At 39.9% G+C, this 20,864-nt stretch overlaps 1 protein-coding gene across 1 annotated transcript in view; it reads right to left on the bottom strand.

Moving 5' to 3' along the window:
• Positions 1-20,864, bottom strand: part of GRM8 (glutamate metabotropic receptor 8) — a 1,218,298-nt gene that overhangs the window by 508,046 nt on the left and 689,388 nt on the right. The window lies entirely within an intron of this gene.

The following is a 20,864-nucleotide window of genomic DNA, read 5'->3' as shown; positions in this document are numbered from 1 at the left end:
TGTATTCAAGATTTTGATGATCTGTATAAATGGTTAGAGGATTATATGCCCCTTCAACTAGATGTCACCATTATTTTGTTGCCATCACTATTGCTAGTAATTCTCGAGAAAAATGTTCAAACATATTAATAATTGCTTTGAGACATTGATGAGGTAACACAGGTGCTCATTGAAGAGCTTCTTAAGTTGGTTCAAACATTTTTCTGTTGGACTGGGCCAATAAAAAAGGTGCTCCAGGATGAACACTCCTACATCAACTGTGGATTTTAGCTGCAGAGGCTACTTCATTGGGGAGACCATTTTACATCCAGGACTTACACTATACTCATACTTATTTATTACTAAAGAAGAGGAGGGACTTTATTTCCCAATGTAATCGTTATCACCAGTTTGTGTATGTCGTTCTATGAACATGTTTTTATACTAACCAGTACTGTGACATTCATACAATATAGTTTAATTAATACTGTTATATAATATTTTATTTTCAGTAGATATTATAAATTGTTATTTTTCTTGTGATTTCTGCAGAACAACTAATATTTGCACCATTAGCTTAAACCACATGGACTAGTTAACAAGTAAATAGCATAGTCCACTGTAGTTTATATTCTATTTTTATTTTAATCCCACTGTGGGTGTGTGGGAATGATTGATCAGTTTATATTGCTCTACACGTGACACATCCAGTGTATTTAAAGCGGCTATACAAGCCTTGCTGTCATAGGTACTAGCAAAAAGCATACAATCCATGTGTTCTTGACTCTTAGTGTTCACTGACTGATTGGCAAACCAAATTTTGGTCTTTTTGAGGTGCCTTTAAATAGTCTTATGATGGGAGTCACATTCCTCGGGTCTCAATTTTATAACTTGTATTGTTACTGGGCCAATTATGCAATAAGCAAACTCTACTTAAATGACCAAGTTGATTTAAATTGCATATTAAAATTATGTAATCAATAAATTGTTTAAAGAACAGAATGCCTGATTGGTAAATAGGCAGAATAAATATATTCTCATATTCTGACATGGGATGGGTACAGGATGCCAGTGTTTGGGATCCTGGCAGTCATAATCTCGATGCTGGTGTCCTGACAGGTTAGGACACCTGTCAGTTGGTATCCTAACACTCCCTCACCAGTGCCTGAACCTAACCTGCCCCCCTAGTGCCTTCACCTAACCTCCCCCTCCCTGTATCCAAACCCTACCTACCACTCCCCCCTTAGTGCCTAACCCTAACAATCACCCTACTGCATAACCCTAACCCCTCTAACCCCTCTACTTGCCTTTTGGATTCCGGCAGTTGGGATGCCAGCACCGGTATTCTGACAGGTGTCAGGATTCTGATGATCAGAATGCCCAGTTTTGGTATATTGACTGCATCTTTCTGACATATATATGTTTGCATATGCCAGACCTACATTGGACCCCATAGCAGTCCCAGAGCTCTGAATATAATAGTTATTCCCATATATTAAATGGTTATTTCTTAAGACCAATTCAGCTACGGTATTTTAATGATAAACTCAGTCAGATGACTGCTATGGGGTACATTTAGTAAAGTCCTTCTTAGAGCATTTAAACCATCCACATATGGAATACTCATGTACAAGGAGCACACAATCATTGTCACTAGGAAGGTTAGTGGAGGTACACATGAAATACTCTAATGTTTCTCAAGAAAATCACCCTGTAAAAAACTTGCACTTTTACTAACATCTGTCAGTTTTTTTTTATACAATCAAAAAAGATATATGAAGTCTGAAGCAACAAACCTCTGGCCGAAATGATGGGTCTTCTAGGAGGCCTATCCATAATTCTATGAATATTGGGCAAAATGTATATGATAATGCACACCAGGTTGTTCAGTGTGGAAAATTGAGAGACAAATTAATCCAACCAATTCTGAGTCAAACCTCTGGTTAGTGTTAAAATAATCACATATTTTATCTTCCCAAAACTGTTGATTTATCTCATGATCATAATAAATCCAATTGTGCAATATGACATTAACCTCTTTATCTACCTGTCTTATAACCAGGTCTTTATTGATGGGAACGGAGTGGCACACTCTCATCACAAGTTAAATTGTCACACACATATGGATCACTTGCTGACTTCATATAATGTTCCATCAATCTTATAAAAATGTTTGATAGTCACATTGCTTGATTGAGGATCAAACAATGCTGGTTTTCGAAAACATTTGACTCATCAGAATGGGGCTCTGAAAAGTACTCATGCAGTCCTGAGTTTGCAACAAAACTTGTAATGGTCAACTGACCAATTTTTTTTTTTTTATATATTTACAAGTGAGAACAAAAGTCATCCATGTGATAGTAGTAACATCTATGCTTCATTTAAACTATACTCAGGCAAGCTGAAACCCAAACTCATGTCCATTTCCTGCAACTTCATTTTTTTGTGGCCCCCTTGCTCCAGATGGGGTCTACTGTATGTCTCTTCCAATGGGGGCTCCTGCTATGACCAAGTGACCTGGCCTAAAATATCACTCAGTGGTCATTAGTCAGTGGTATCTGTATCACAAGTGGACTGCGAGGAACCAGTATCAACAGTTTGAGTATATAGTACCATGCAATGGTGCCTCTGTCCAAGGTGTAGTGATGAAAGTGAGCATTACAGAGATGATTGTACCCAGCAGGAGGTCACATGGTTTGTGTGTCCAGCAGCATAAGCAGCAGTAGCTGTTACATTGTCCGGTGGAAATGTGTTACTCAGCCCACACAGTTATGTTTTCGGTATGGGCACTACTTGTTATGTGCACTGTTTTTACTAAATAAATAGCTTTTATGGACCATTGGGTGCACCCTTTTCTTCATCTTTTATTACACAGAAAAATCACTTGTGAGATATTGAGACATATGAAGAGAGGAGCTGCAGGTCTCTGAAGTGGGAACCTTGTGTTGGTGTAAATTTCTAACACAGACTGACTGTGATTTTTAAGGTGTGGCCAAAATTTACTACTTACACAAGGAGTATGGAGCTTAAGGTGCACCTGGTTGTAATTGGTTGTGTATATATATATATATTCGCAATGTATAGACAGCACTCACATCCAAACAATCCTCAGCATCAACTGGGGTGTCTTCCCACAAGATAGGCCTTAAGCAAAAAAGTCCAAAGTATAGAGAAGGTAATAAGGGACACTCACCAAGTTTTCACAGGATAAAAGTCAATACTATTATGATTTCACATCATAAAATAGTCAACGTTTCGGTCACCAATAGGACAGTTTTCTGTTGGTCTGGAGATGTTGCTTGTACCATCTATTGGATGCTGTGCTGCTGACTGTCTTGAGAAAGGTCCCTATTGGTGACCAAAACGTTGACTATTTAATGATATGAAATCATTAAAGTATTGCCTTTTATCCTGTGAAAACCTGGTGAGTGCCCCTCATTTCTCTCTCTCTCTCACTTAAATAGATACAAACGTGTATTCTAAGGCAATATTTTGGGGTGCAACCCCTTTTATCAAGCCAAAACAGACAAGGTAAACCACAGATTTGCCACTTACTCCCAAAAAGTTGTAAGTATCAGGGATAAAAGTTCCACGATGAGATCAATTTTTGGTCCCTCATATCGTGGATGTCCTGTCAAAAGTTGTCTAACAGCTTGAAGGCCTGTGTCATGTGGAATCACAGTGTACAGGCTAGTTACATCAACACTGCACAATAGTATATCTTCAGAAAAAAATGGAAGTTCCTTCAATTGTCACAATAACGATGTTGTGTCAAGGAGATAATACTCATGGTCTTGAACTGAATGCAGGGTTGACATAATGAGTCCAAGTTTATAGCCAGTGGTTGATGTCATGATTTTGTGGCTGTAATTATTGGTCACCCTGGTGGATTTAGGAGGGTTTTGTGTACTTTTGGAGTGGCATATACAGTACAGGGACCACAGGGTGCAATGGTATTAGAGCTGTTTTCAATTTCATGCTGATATTACCTTCAGACAGGGCTCTATCCAGGACATCACTAAGGGCCTGATTCAGAGCCAGACGCAATTAGCGCTCGCTCGTCCTGAAAATAGGGGTGGCTATTCAAATGAACCGTTCGCTGTTTGCGGTCTGTTCACGCCTCTAGGTCTGAATGAGCGAACAAAACTTGCGGTCATTTTATGGGAAACTACGCCCCCTGGCTGCTCGCATCCTACGTCATGTCCGCTATTTATTAGATTAATCGAGTACATCGACCAGAGTATGAGCTGCTCGCTATTCTTGTGGTTGGTTTTTGCTACCACAATTTTGTGAGCAGTTCTGGCTATAAAATAACCCAGTGACGTGGTCAATGACGCTGCTGTTTTAATTATGCTCACCCATAAAACGCCCGTTTTGACCTTTAAGCATGCCTGCGATCGGATCTCCACTCCCCGTTTTCAAGCACCTTCCCCTGTTACCACCCACATATGCCTCATCCTGTCACTCAAATTATCAGGCATTCGCGCATGCGTATAACGATCCGTACGCATGCGCAGTTGGGCAAACATCGCTCGGAGCGAACGAGCTGCCGCTTACGAGTGGCTCTGAATCAAGCCCTAAGTTTTTTTTTTGAACAATTGAGTAGGATCTCCGTGAAGCAATTGGTAAGTGATAGTATCACTGAGCTGCTGTTCAATCTCAGCCAGGTAATCCATAGTGTTCTGAATAACCAATGCTCCCTTTGTCCACTGGTCTGAAAATCAGCTCCTTATTGTTGGCAAGTTGCTTGACTGTTACCCATTCTTTATGTGTAAAATAATTTCTATTAGGGGGTATGTCCAAGCAGGGCTCTACTTGCTGATCAAGGAGCCGCATAAAGGTTTTAATGGTCAGATTTGTAAACATAGGTTCAAATAGAGAACGTGGCTGCACTTTAGCCAATGCTGGTGGTATTTCAGAAGTATTCACTGTCATAGATTGATTTTTGGAAAAGTGTTCCCTTAGCTTAAGCTGGTGGTTTAGGCGGTACTTTTCAATCTGCCATTCAAATGTTAGGTGAATTAGTCAGGACGAATGAAAGGCCTCTTTGGATAAAATATTAAATTCCATAGGTGTTAGTTCATATGTGGATTGATTTATCACTAAATCCTGCGTCCCCTGGGTGGTTTTCCACCATGCGGCCTGCCTCTGCCACTGATGGCACCTTCTGTTGTACTTGCAACATCTTCTAAGTTTTTGGCTCTTGTTGCCATCCCTAAAGGGATACCTCTGTTTTTTGACCCTTGTGCGGATTCTAGTGATTCTTAGTGATGTCCTGGATAGAGCCCTGTCTGAAGGTAATATTAGCATGAAATTGAAAACAGCTCTAATACCATTGCACCCTGTGGTCCCTGTACTGTATATGCCACTCCAAAAGTACACAAAACCCTCCTAAATCCACCAGGGTAACTGCTGGCTATAAACTTGGACTCATTATGTCAACCCTGCATTCAGTTCAAGACCATGAGTATTATCTCCTTGACACAACATCGTTATTGTGACAATTGAAGGAACTTCCATTTTTTTCTTAAGATATACTATTGTGCAGTGTTGATGTAACTAGCCTGTACACTGTGATTCCACATGACACAGGCCTTCAAGCAGTTAGACAACTTTTGACAGGACATCCACGATATAAGGGACCAAAAATTGATCTCATCGTGGAACTTTTATCCCTGATACTTACAACTTTTTGGGAGTAAGTGGCAAATCTGTGGTTTACCTTGTCTGTTTTGGCTTGATAAAAGGGGTTGCACCCCAAAATATTGCCTTAGAATACACGTTTGTATCTATTTAAGTGAGAGAGAGAGAGAGAGAGAGAGAGAGAGAGAGAGAAATGAGGGGCACTCACCAGGTTTTCACAGGATAAAAGGCAATACTTTAATGATGTCATATCATTAAATAGTCAATGTTTCGGTCACCAATAGGGACCTTTCTCAAGACAGTCAGCAGCACAGCATCCAATAGATGGTACAAACAACATCTCCAGACAAACAGCAAACTGTCCTATTGGTGACAGAAACGTTGACTATTTTATGATGTGAAATCATTAAAGTATTGACTTTTATCCTGTGAAAACTTGGTGAGTGTCCCTCATTACCTTCTCTATACTTTGGACTTTTTTGCTTAAAGCCTACCTTGTGGGAAGACACCCCAGTTGATGCTGAGGATTGTTTGGATGTGAGTGCTGCCTATACATTGCGAATATATATATATTATATATATATATATATATATATATATACAACCAATTACAACCAGGTGCGCCTTAAGCTCCATACTCCTTGTGTAAGTAGTAAATTTTGGCCAAACCTTAAAAATCACAGTCAGTCTGTGTTAGAAATTTACACCAACACTAGGTTCCCACTTCAGAGACCTGCAGCTCCTCTCTTGATATGTCTCAATATCTCACAAGTGATTTTTCTGTGTAATACAAGATGAAGAAAAGGGTGCACCCAATGGTCCATAAAAGCTATTTATTTAGTAAAAACAGTGCACATAACAAGTAGAGCCCTTACCGAAAACATAACTGTGTGGGCTGACATACCCCCTAATAGAAATTACTTTACACATAAAGAATGGGTAACAGTCAAGCAACTTGCCAACAATAAGGAGCTGATTTTCAGACCAGTGGACAAAAGGGGAGCATTGGTTATTCCGAACACTATGGATTACCTGGCTGAGACTGAACAGCAGCTCAGTGATACTATCACTTACCAATTGCTTCACGGAGATCCTACTCAATTGTTCAAAAAAAAAACTTAGGGCCTGATTCAGAGCCACTCGTAAGCGGCAGCTCGTTCGCACCGAGCGATGTTTGCCCAACTGCGCATGCGTACGGATCGTTATACGCATGCGCGAACCAGTCAGTGCGGCCGAAATTCATGTGCTCGCAAAATAGCGAATGCCTGATAATTTGAGTGACAGGATGAGGCGTATGTGGGTGGTAACAGGGGAAGGTGCTTGAAAACGGGGAGTGGAGATCCGATCGCAGGCGTGCTTAAAGGTCAAAATGGGCGTTTTATGGGTGAGCATAATTAAAACAGCAGCGTCATTGACCACGTCACTGGGTTATTTTATAGCCAGAACTGCTCGCAAAATTGTGGTAGCAAAAACCAACCACAAGAATAGCGAGCAGCTCATACCCTGGTCGATGTACTCGATTAATCTAATAAATAGCGGACATGACGTAGGATGCGAGCGGCCAGGGGGCGTAGTTTCCCAAAAAACGACCGCAAGTTTTGTTCGCTCATTCAGACCTAGAGGTGTGAACAGACCGCAAACAGCGAACGGTTCATTTGAATAGCCACCCCTATTTTCAGGACGAGCGAGCGCTAATTGCGTCTGGCTCTGAATCAGGCCCTTAGTGATGTCCTGGATAGAGCCCTGTCTGAAGGTAATATCAGCATGAAATTGAAAACAGCTCTAATACCATTGCACCCTGTGGTCCCTGTACTGTATATGCCACTCCAAAAGTACACAAAACCCTCCTAAATCCACCAGGGTGACCAATAATTACAGCCACAAAATCATGACATCAACTGCTGGCTATAAACTTGGACTCATTATGTCAACCCTGCATTCAGTTCAAGACCATGAGTATTATCTCCTTGACACAACATCGTTATTGTGACAATTGAAGGAACTTCCATTTTTTTCTGAAGATATACTATTGTGCAGTGTTGATGTAACTAGCCTGTACACTGTGATTCCACATGACACAGGCCTTCAAGCTGTTAGAAAACTTTTGACCGGATATCCACGATATGAGGGACTAAAAATTTATCTCATCGTGGAACTTTTATCCCTGATACTTACTAACAACTTTTAACTTCTGACAGAAGGTTCTTCCTGCAATGTATTGGCTGTGCTATGGGGTCCAGTGTGGCCCCATCGTACACCAATATGTACATGTTCCAGGTGGAAAAGGATATATTTTTTTTCGGACAGCCTCATATCTGACAACATAGACTATTATAGACGGTTTATAGATGATGTGTTAATCTTTTGGAGGGGGAGCAAGGAAGCGTTTGAGGAGGTTATCACGAAGCATAATGCTAAAAATCACCCAGTGAAACTGACATATAATATCAATGAGATAGAGGTCAACTTTCTGGATGTACAGATATCAGTAAGGGAAGGTGTTATTAGTATGGCATTTTACACAAGAAACCTACTGACCGAAACAATCTTCTGCACATGAGTAGCTCCCATCTGTACCCATTAAAAAAGGGTCTTCCTTTCTCACAGTTAGTTAGAATTAAGCAAATTACATCAGACCCTATAAAGGCGGATAGGAAGATGGAGATCATGATAGCCAAGTTTAGGGATCATGACTATAATTCGAAGCTCCTTGCAGAAGCAAAAAGGAAAGTTCTTGCTATGGATAGAGACACTTTGTGATCCAAACAAGCTGAGAGTATCAGACAAAAAACCTTTCCATAGGTTATGCAGTATAACTCAGGGAGTCCCCAGATTAACCAAATCTCCAAAAAATTATGGCCTATGATAAAATCTGATCTCGATCTTAAATTAAATGATGTTAACCTTATGTCCAGCTATAAAAGAGGGTGAAATTTACGAGATTTTTTAGTTAAGACTAATGTTACCTGCAAAACTAGCATAGATAGGGATCATTTTGTCATGGGTAAAACGTGCTATCTAAAATGCCATTGCACAACGTTTAGATACATGATCTCAGAAGATTTATTTTATCATAACCACTCTGGTAAACACTATACCAGACATAAACTCTATACTTGCTGTTACATGTCAGTTTATCAGATTGTATGCCCAAGTGGCCTATCATAAATAGGGAAAACAGAGTGCTCCTTTAAGGAGCGTATGGAGGTCCAGAGATCCACTATATGAGCAGTACTGCTTAGCGGTCATAGTGAGCAGCCAGTGGCCTGTCATTTCTGTACTGCCTCACACCCCCTTTCATCATTGCGATACAGTATGATAGTCCACGTTCGCCAAACCAGTTGGAGTGGGGATAGAGGACGTAAGTTATTACAGTTAGAAAGTAGGTGGATCTATAGACTAGGTACCCTTTCTCCCAGGGAGCTTAATGACCATTTAGGTCTGAATAACTTTCTATTAGTATATGAACCACTTATGCTTTTGTTGACTTTACATTAGATTGTTGGATATTCTTTTCCTGATGTGATTTATACAGAGGGATCAAATTAATGTTGTTTAAATAGTTGTAATATAATCCTGATATATGTGCCTTAGATTGTTTTGTTAGCTAAATTGAGCATTAGTATTGATTTGCAGCAGGTACTGGAAGTTGCAGGCAGTGGATGTTATGTTGTACTGCAAGGCATACATCACTTACATCATGTCGTGTGTGCATGTGCGATACATAGTTTATACTTATAGTGTGTAATTAGGCAGATAGTGATTATTATGTCTATATGTATGCAGTAGTTATTTAATATTTGCTATTAGGCATTGCCGGAATGTACTGTCAAACAGTTTCTGGCCAATGAACAGATATGTTTATGTTGCTATAACACAAGATGCGCCACTGGATCGGGTGTATAGTCCCGCCCCAGCTGGCGTTCATGTGGAGCACGGGTGTTGGCATATAGGGTATGTTATTATGTTTTTATTTAGCCTGAGGACAGTGCTGTAGTATTTGTGGCACTGAAACGTTGCTGATGTATGAGGAGTGATTAAAATCTTAAAGAAGCCCCTGAGTGCAGCATCTGTTTGATAAGTATTACAATACCCCATTGCGGGCACCGTGGCAAGTTGTTTACCAACTTGGGAGAGCCGGAGACATTGTTGCATTACATATATATATATATATATATATATATATATATACATACACACACACACTGGACATTACCATGGAGTGATCAGGATGAAACTTTTATAAATCTAGTTTTGTGACTAATAACATTTTTTACCTTACAATAATATCTCTTTTTTCCCATCCTTATAATAGCATGTAGAAATGCTAGATGACACTAAAATCATCCTAGCTAAGTGAATGCATTAGTTTAATGATTTATGCCGAGGGGCAAAATAAGTGTCTTCAGATTTGAATGTACTTACTTTATTTTCCAAGATGCTGAAATGTTTCACACATGAAAGTAAAGCTAAAAGCACTAAAGTGAAATGTATTAATCTAGTAGATGACATTTGCAAAAGAAAACAATCAGAAAATAGACTTCATAAATATGTATTTTGTTTGTTTCTTTGTTTGATTTTTATTTCACATCTTTTGTCTTTCTGATATTTTGCAAGAATTGTTCTTTTGCTTTCCTCACAAACGGACCAACAATATAAGTTAAACAGTGAATGTTGTCTCATATCAGCACTCTTAAGTGCCACATGACTGAATTGCAGTACAATGTGTAATTGATTTGTTATAGCATCATTTTATGGTCAGGTTTAAATGAATATTTTCTAAGCATTATGAGGTCTGAGTTGATTAGAAGAAAAAAGATGAATGTGATGATGCTTTGTGTAAAAAAAACACTTCTGTTAGGTTATGTATGCCCTTGATCTCTTTAATAGCACACACTGGCATATCATAATATAACACCACTTAATTGTTTGGCTCATTCTAAAGCTTCACTGAGTGTTTTGAAAGGAAAGATTACAACTAACATCTCGGCAGAAAGGGTCAGCAGATCATAGCATGCGTTTTGATGGTAGCAGTCAAAGGACAAGAGCTTTACACTCTACATAAATCGTGATGCCATGTATCATGTCTCCCTTTAGACATATCTTGTCACTGAGAGATAAAACTGTTACAAAATAAAATGCCAGTGTAGTCTTGCAATGTGATAAAAAAAGGGAACTGCTGACAAAGTAATTTAAAAGGCTACTCATAATGTTCATGCTTTAATTAGGGATTAGCCTGTGGTCTCTGGAACTATATTATACATAAAGGGTGTGATTTAGTGATGCATGTAAGGCATGGCAATCACTATTCTTTATGGTACAGGAGCAGTATACAACAAGGAATTTAGAGTTTTTTGTAACTTGCGATCTTGAGTCTCTAACCCCGGAGAGGTGATCATTATCTTTTTCATCATAATGTCATTTGATGTATCTAAGCTCCTCTTTCCCTTTCTAATGTGACATTAAACTCATTTAATAATACATAACATCATATGTTCAATAACATTTTTCATCCTCTAAAATTACTTACACTATGATAGAACAGTCTTTCCCAAACTGTGCGCAGTGGCACCCTGGGGTGCCTTGGGACACTCGCAGGGGTGCCTCAGGTTGGTGGTCCAGCACCAAATCAAATTATTTAAGGTCAATGTAATGTAAATATGTGGACAAATAGAAGCGCAAGCCTGACCACCACCACATAACTGAACCCAACGATCACAGGTAAGCACAATTTATTTATCTTTACTTCATTTTTTTTCCGAATTTCTCAATAATAAACTTTTGGTTTAGGGGTGCCGTGAAAACAATGCTGATACTCTATGGTGCGGTGATTCAAACAAGTTTGGAAACCACTGTGATAGAACTATACAGTAGTATATAGTGTGAAGATATATTGGGCCTGAGTCTGAGTTACACGCTAAGGCGACATTCATGCATTTGGGTGATGGTTTTTTTCTTCTGTGCATGTGTCGTAGTCACACAGAGCATGCACCCCAGAGACACAGACTGGATTTGGGTGCAAGGAGTGTGGATTTCAGTGGGAATTCCTGGGAGGTAACAGGCAGAGGCTAAGCAGATGCACACATCCTCCAAATACACACATCCGCTCACACAGAACTGCACCTGCCATAAGGTTGGTGCAAGTTTCGATGGCGCGTTTAAAAATGCACCGAGTTGCATTTTTACCACTGTTGCATCTCAGTATTCACAAAATTTGCCCTGGCATTAGCATAAGATGCAGGTGTGGCTGCGACAAATGACGCGGCTGTGTCTGTATGTAACGCAGAGTCAGGCCCATTCTATGCTGCACCTAAAATAATTGTATATGTACTGTAAAGGATGTTCATTGTGACCAGGCACAATACAGTCTATACAGTTTGCCAAATAAAGAGGAATCTTATGAAATTAGTTCCATACAATATGTTCCATATGGACTTTTGGTAGGACTATAAATAACCTGGTTATGAATTTAAAATGGAAGTAATCATCTCTTGTAATAAAGAATCATAATTTGTAATATAATACATAAAGCTGTATTTGGGGATGTATTCTGCATGTAAGGATTGTTATTTTCTAAAACAAATTAAGTTTAGAATGTATTCAAAACTATCAATTTCAAAAAAATAAAATAAATAAATATATATATATATATATATATATATATATACACAGACACACACACAGACACACACACACACCTAGGGGATGTTTTGCAGCTCACTTGTTCGTAGGCCCCCACTGTAAAATCTCCTCCCATCCTGCATTGGAAATAGTCCCTCCCACGGGCAAAAGATCACCAGCAGTATCACCCCCATACCCCCTTATTGGTAATACTGTAGACCCCAGTGGCAGAGCCCCCACTTTCAGTGCCAATGGATCCCTAATGTATTATGTGCCCACCCTCCCCATATGTCACTGTATACGTAGATGTATATTTTCCACCAAAAAAACTTTTCATGGGCATAACCCACCACCCTACCCCCATTGCCAAATAATGTATCCCCATTATACACCCCCCCCAAGGCATAGCCCAACCCTGTCACCACCTTCTCGATTTTGATATCAGCACATGTGCCTTAGAGTGGCATTCGCACTACATTCTGGGACGCAATTCTGGAAGTGATGTTGCCAGTCATAGACCTATATATCAGGAGGAGGAAATCCATTCTAAACATGTGCAAAATGGATTTCCTCATTATGAGCTCCGGGGAGGCAGTAGATGGCATGGTTGTATGAGATACAACCATATCAGATAAAGCCCACATAGTTGCAGTCATTTCTCATACCACCATGCCAGGTAAGTGGTTAAGTTGATGTTACATAGACTATTTGCTAAACAGCTAATCCACAATGACATTTCATTTTATAAGACATACATATCAGTTTTTTGTTACATTTACAAAGTTAAATTATTTTACTGTTCAATTTTAAGCAACGCAGAACCCCTAAAATAACAATGGTATCATTTAATTTTAGGCTAGGGAAAAACAAGCTATTTTTTGTCTCTGTAATTATTTCTCAAGATATTAACCACTTAAGAGAGCACAATGCAAAATGATGCAATGTTTTTGATTAATTTAATTAGTTTAGTCACCTAAAGGGAAACAAACTCTTATACTCTCTATTTTAATAAGTATTCCCTACTCAGAAATGTTATAGATCTCCTAAATGAATGATTAATCACTCATACCATTAATCTGTATGGTGAAATTCAATACATCTAACTTCAGTTATGGCATTGCACAACTGAAGGGGATCATCGCACTGCAAAGCGATTGATAAAATCTTGTGTAGCTGTAAAATGAATGATCTATTTTATGAGATGAATCTCTTCAGATAGTGCAACAAATTTCACACTAGAAGTTTAACTCTAAATCAATGATTGTGTTAAATCATGTTTATCTTCTTCAGCAAAGTGCAGGCAATTGTCTGACTTAATCCATGACAAACTCTGCTTCTACTTGTGTATACAACTCTATTATTGTTGAGCATCACATGTATATGAAAGAGAGCAAAGAGATTTAAGCATGCATGCTCAATAAAGAGCATCCGATCACATAACATGATCATTTAAAAATTCTCTTTACTCATTGTAAGTAGATACATAAACATAAGGGATCAGATTAAATTGTACCATACTACAAAAATGTGTTAAGCATCATTTAGGGAAATCAGTATGTAATGGCGACTGTCGGGATGCCTCCTGTTACAATACTGACAGCGGCATCCCGATGGTTGGTATCCCGACAGGGGTCGGGTAAGTATACTTACCCTCCCCCCTTCTCCCCCTAACTTCTTGTAACCCAAACTCTCCCCACCCTGCACCCTAACTCTAACCCTCCCTGTTAGTGACTAAACCGAAGTTTCCCCCTTCATGTCTAAACCTAACCCTCCTACCTAACCCTATCCCTAACCTCCCCCACACCTAACACTAACCCCACTATGTAACCTAAACCAAACCCCCCCCCCACAGCTAAGACTAAGGATGCCCTGGACTTACCTCGTTCGGGCAGGGGATTCATAGCTACATCCCCATTTAGGCACTGTACAGTATATTATTGCACAGCGCAAGGTTATTGCTCTCCATTTTCCTCTCTCTCCCTCACTGTTTAGTTTTCTTTTCAAAATGGAAAATGTAGTATTTGTTTTATTTGAATCTACATTGACTTAGTCAATAAATAAATAGAGCATACATGTATTGTTGCAGACACAGATCTGAATTGTGTGCACTGGATCTGGATGAATAATACTTTTTAGACCTCTGTGGTTAATTAAGGCTTCATTAAAGTACTGTATATGTGACTAATGAGGCCAATGGTTATTTATATAATTCATTATTAGGTCTCAATATTATTTTGTTAATAATGGCTGTGGCCATTTGATCCAAACAACTGCAGTCATTTTCTGTGTTAATATAATTTACATTTTATTTTTAATTTAAATGAACAAGTCTTTGCAAATCTATTGATGAAGTCAGTAGTCATACAAAAACATCAAACTGTATATTTTCTTACTCTACCTTGTTTATGAATTAGGCAACTAAAATACTTATATTATATTAATTTTCATGTGCAAATAAAAAAAAATTATACTGTAACCCAGAGGTACAATATACTGAATATAAAAACTAAACAGTAGTAGGAATTGGGAAGAGCAAAAAAGAAACAGTAGTACACTGAACAGATTTTCTATCTATCTGTTAAAAATGAATATAAAATATAAAACAAAGAAATGAAAAATATCACTAGCATATACAGTATACTTACAACATGTAAAACCAGAAAACTAAAGTAAATAAACATAAACAATGTAAACTAGAACCTTCTTAAAGTACACCAACCAAATTGCAACTTTCAAACTTATACCAATGAATGTCACAAAAAATCATAGCAATGTTAGAACATAAAAGGAAAGGAAAAGTCTGTAAGCGCTGCTGGTAGAGGACACTTAAAAGAAAATAAAAAAAACTGGGAGGCTTGTTTACTCAGCATTGCATTCCTAAAATAGTGAACAAATACTGAACTTTAATGTAATTGTGTCCTCAAACAAAGATGGTCCACTGTAGGTCAATGTGATTACAGACTTATCCTTTTATTTTATGTTGAAAAGTAAAATAAGAGTAAACTCTAGTAATTATTAAAATCACAGCTCTAATGAATTAATTTTATTTTATTTATTTTGTGTCATGTAAGTTTTAATTATGGTTCTATTATGCTTACCTGTAGAGCTCACCATTCAATGCAGTTTAAATGTTTTCCCTTCTCTTCCCCATAATCCCTTTATTTTTAATCTCATGGCTCTCCTGTTATACCCCTTTTCCACCGAAATTCCGGGTCTGACCCGGAGTTGGAACAGAGTTCCTATCCGGATCAGACCTGGAATTTAGCCGGCGCCAATTTGGGATATTCCCGAGTTGGAGCCGCTCACACCGGAGTAGGGTCTGCATAGACCCGGCTTTTCCAGTGTGAAAGTGAACGCTTGGATATGACATCATCTCCAAGCGCCACTGAAGCCGGACCATTCGGCCGGCTTGCAGCACACACCAGGTCATCGTGACCCGGAGTGCGCTGTTCTCACAGCAGGGTTTCACGGGCTACGCCCGTGTTAAACCCTGCTATTTACCTGGGTTGGTTTGCCTGGTCACTCGACCAAATGATCCAACCCTCTCCCCTTTTACACCAGGGAGCTGCCCGGGTTAACCCTGCACTAACCCGGGATTTAGCTCCGGTGTAATAGGGGTATTAGTTTTACTAACAATCTTCTCACAACACAGATGACTGGAGGGCTATGGATATTTGTTAGAGAATCAGAGAAGTATAAAATGCAAAACTTTTATCTCATAGCCTGCACATTGACATTCATGTGCCGGGTAAAAAAATATATAAAATTTCTCTGCTACTAAATACTGTGCTGCAGAATTACAGCTTTTTATGCAGTATTGAAGTTCAAACTAGTTTACTTAACTGGATATTGTAAATGTGTGCTTCCATTAGGGCTGTGCACCGGCCACTTTTTGTGTTTTGGTTTTGGATCTGGATCTTTCTTCGTGTTTTGGATCTGGATTGGTTTTGCTAAAACCACCCTTCCGTGTTTTGGGTTCTGGGTTTTGTGTTTTGGATCTGGATTTTTTCTTAAAAAATAAAAAAAAACGCTAAAAATCACATAATATGGGCCTTTTTTTGTTCCTACGCTTTTAATAACCCCAATAACATTAATTTCCAGTCTATTCTGAACACCTCACACCTCACAATATTGTTTTTAGGCCAAAAGATTGCACCGAGGTAGCTGGATGACTATGCTAAACGAAACAAGTGGGCGGCACAAACACGTGGCCCATCTAGGAGTGGCACTGCAGTGGCAGACAGGAAGCCAATCAGCATTATGGTGACCATTTGCATGTAGCACGGACCCGGGAGATCCGTGCTACATGCATCTGTGTGATTGGCACAGAGCAATGACGGGTTCGTGAGACCTGTCTGTGCTGCTGTGATAAAAAAAAAAACCTGTGTAAAAAAAGAAAAAAATGGCGTGCCCCCCCAAAAAAGCAACCAGCCCCGGGCATTAGTGACCCAGTGCTGGGTGTGCTTAAATACAGGGGACAAACGATGTAGGGGTCCCCTGTACTTAAGCACAACCAGCATCGGGCTAGTCAGAACCAGTGCTGGTTGCCAAAATACGGGGGACAAATGATGTAGGGGTCCCCCGTATTCTGCACAACCATATCTGGGCTCTGATCCAGTCCTGGTTCTGGAAATACAGGGGAAAAAATGAGTAGGGTTCCCCTGTATGTTCCAGAACCACCAATGGACTTTTTCTAGCGGGGGGCTGATGCCACAGCCAGGGAAGCCCTTTCACTGGATCCCCAGCCACAGTATCAGCCCAGGCCAGGGATCCCTGGAGAGCTGGGGACCCCCCCAATAAAGGGGTCACCCTCTCCAGGGCACCCCAGGCCCAGGCTGATAGCTGGTGGCAGTGGGTGGCTGGTTGATAGTGTGGTGTAAATAAATAATATCAAACATTGTCTTTACAAGTAGAACTGCAAGTCCCAGCAAGCCTGCCCTGCATGCAGGTACTTGGAGAACCACAAGTATCAGCATGCAGGGCATTAAGGGCCCACTAGTACCTGTAGTTCACCTGTAAAAAAATTAAAAAAAAAAAACACAGGACACACACACCGTGACAGTATAAGTTTATTAAACATACATACACACACACACATGTACACATACTCACCTATGTAACCCTGTAGCATCGGTCCACTTGTCCGGTAAAGTATCCATAGGGGACCTGTGAAAAAAAACATACTCACCATCTCCTATGCGAGGTTCTGTCCTCTTCATTCCAAAGTAGGCATCCCCGGACTTGGCAAAAAAAAATAAATGAAAACCCGATCCACGAACTTAGTACCGTTCTATAGAACGGTACTTCCCGAATGAGAGCTTAGCGGCGGGGTATCACCATGGAAACTCCGCTGCCAAGCGTTCATTGGCTGAGAGAGGTCATCTCCCGTCTCTCAGTCAATGAACGGCTCCCTCCATTGTAGTCAATGGTGGGAACCGCAGGGTAAACTTTAATAACCTTGCGGCTCCCACCATTGAATACAATGGAGGGAGCCGTTCATTGACTGAGAGACGGGAGATGACCTCTATTTGATATTATTTATTTACACCACACCACACTATCAACCCGCCACCCACCACCACCAAGGGTGGCGGGGATAGCCCCGGGCTATCAGCCTGGGCCTGGAGAGGGTGACTCCTTTATTGGGGGGTCCCCAGCTCTCCAGGGATCCCCGGCCTGGGCTGACTAGTGGTCAGGGCTGATGCTGCAGCTGGGGGGCTCGGTGAAAGGGCTCCCCTGGCTGTGGCATCAGCCCCCCGCTAGAAAAAGTCCAGTGCTGGTTCTGGAACATACAGGGGAACCCTATTAATTATGTTCCCCTGTATTTCCGGAACCAGGACCGGATCAGAGCCCAGAGATGGTTGTGCAGAATACGGGGGACCCCTATGTCGTTTGTCCCCGTATTTTGGCAACCAGCGAAGGTTCTGACTAGCCCGATGCTGGTTGTGCTTAAGTACAGGGGACCCCTATGTCGTTTGTCCCATGTATTTAAGCACACCCAGCACTGGGTCACTAATACCCGGGACTGGTTGCTTTTTTTTGGTGAGGTGCACGCCATTTTTTCTTTTTTTTTTACACAGGTTTTTTTTTTTTTTTTACCACAGCAGCACAGACAGGTCTCACGGACCCGTCAGTGCTCTGTGTCGATGACACAGATGCAAGTAGCACAGATCTCTTGGTCCGTGCGTGCATCTGTGTCACTGAAATACACAGCAGCACAGACGGGTCTCACTGACCCATCTGTGCTCTGTGTCAATGTCAATCACACAGATGCATGTAGCACGGATCTCCCGGGTCCGTGCTACATGCAAATGAGCACCATAATGCTGATTGGCTGAGAGCCGTGGCAGACGGCTCTGTCAGCCAATCAGCACTTTGCCCATTAAAGGCAAAGGCATTTTTTTTAAATGGCCACTCGATTCAAAACCTCGAGATCTGACAGCAGATCTCGAGGTTTTGCCTCGGGAAAGGGATCCGGGGCGGACAGGGAGATCCAAGCTTGGGCTCGGATCACCCCGGATCCCCGAAGTTCGGGTGGGTTCGGTTCTCAGGGAACCGAACCCGCTCATCCCTAGTTTCCATAATAGGAAGCATGCTCTTTTGCATGGTATATATTTACTGATATGTGCAGTGCTTTCAGCCTGTCCACAAAGGCAGAGCTGCTTCAGGGAGGAATCAGAGGTAAAAGGAATATGACAGGGATGGATTTATATGCAATCCAAAACACACAAGATCCGACACTTCCAGGAAAATTAAGTTTTGCCTCATTTTGAGAACCATGTTTGCTGGGAGGAACCAAGCCATGTCTCAGTTTGACTCGGTACCCCAATATTCAGTTTTATTGGATTTCTACATTTCCAAATTGCTAATTTTAAGTACAGGGTAATGAAAGCCAATGAGTTTTATTAACAAAGCCATTTACATGTTTTTATTAGCATCCACGCATAATGTAACTGTGTGAGTTATGTATGAATGATTTTAGCCATACAGTATTTGGCTTTAGCATTTGTTACTGCATTCATTTGTCAACTGGGTACTGAAGCTGGTGTTGGTTAAACTGAATGGCAGATTAATATTCAGTGTAAGGTTTCAGTGGTCTGATGCATCCATATAGAGGCCAATTTGTTTCACTGGATCAAATCATCTGCTGTGGTGATTATACATGCTGATGATATTAATTGGTTGTGGCCCTTTGTATGTGATTTATCCTAGACATATGTTGCTATTTAGTTGGTTTGGGACTCTCTTACCAGATTAGTACAGGTAAGGCTTAAAATCATGCTTATACCCATACATACAAAAACATACATCATGCTTGGACAGTCTAATATTTAATTAGGCTGTCAAGGAAGAGGGGCATTGTAGTACACCAGCACCAATTACAGGTTAAGTCAGTTCATTATAGATGAGATGTTATAAATTTTAATTATGGTGAGCTTAATATGTGTGTGAGAAGTGACTTGCTTGTTTCGGTCCTCAGATTGCTCCTCGTGATAGCATCTCTTCTCTTGTTCATGGTCCCAATAGAATGTTTATGCCCCTGAATGTGCTTGTGAAATGTGGCAGATAGTGATTGTAGTTGTTTAGTAGAAATTTAAAGTTAGCTATAGCAGTTCCATGAAATACCTACAGTATGTTCTTCTGTTTTCTATTGTTAATAAGTGTTGTGACTATTTACGCTACATGTGATGTAGTCTAGAGGATTTTAGTTAAACTTTAATGCAGACTTAGCCATAACTAGTTATACTGTACAGTATGTCCCATTTATTATGGTAGCTGAACGCTGGATGGGAAACACAAAACTATTACACTTACCTGCCAAAAAAGTGGAGAATGATCTCCTCTTATTCAAAATTGAATTATTAGAATACAAATATTAATTTATATAAGCAGGCAGTGATCTAGTAAATGTAAGGACTTATGTCAAAGCAATTATGGGAAACTGAACTACAAGTTCAACTAAAACATCAATCTTTTACTATATTATGATTGCGTATATAGACAAAACCTTATACATATAACATTCAAATAATATATTATAGCTATGAATGCATTGGATATTATAAGAATTGTAGAGCTTTTTGTCATTATAGTATTATATTATATATTTGTTTTCAGCTTGATTGTAGGTCAGTTTTTGCCTTTTCGCAGATCTGTAATAATTATGAACTGAACCAGAATTAAAATTGTATTTCACATGGTGGCCTGTAAACATTTACAGGATATAATGGGAAGGAGGGTAAGTCAACCGCCGTAGAATTGAAACTGTAAACATATGGTTTCAAAAGTCATTCAGTCACTTTCAGATTGTTGAAGGTAATGGTTGTTGCTTTGATAATAGAAGCAATATGATATTTTTTTTAAAATATGTTTTAATAACTACTAATCTTCAATTAATGCCTACTCATTTATTACACCTTTACCACTGTAGCTTTTTGTAGCTTACATTATTCACCTGGATACAATTGAAAGAAATATTGATCCTCATGTCTCCTAGGACAGGTACAAAGGAAACCTGACCAAGAATATGTATGTGTGTGTGTATGTGTATATATATATATATATATATATATACACACACAGCTAACCTCCTGCTGCGCACATTAAAATTCACCATCAGT

This window comes from Taudactylus pleione, unplaced genomic scaffold (assembly GCF_031769625.1).
Source record: "Taudactylus pleione unplaced genomic scaffold, aTauple2 ptg000041l, whole genome shotgun sequence".
NCBI lineage: Eukaryota > Metazoa > Chordata > Amphibia > Anura > Myobatrachidae > Taudactylus > Taudactylus pleione.
The sequence above is the reverse complement of the archived record's forward strand: the minus strand, read 5'-3'. Positions and strand labels throughout refer to the sequence as shown.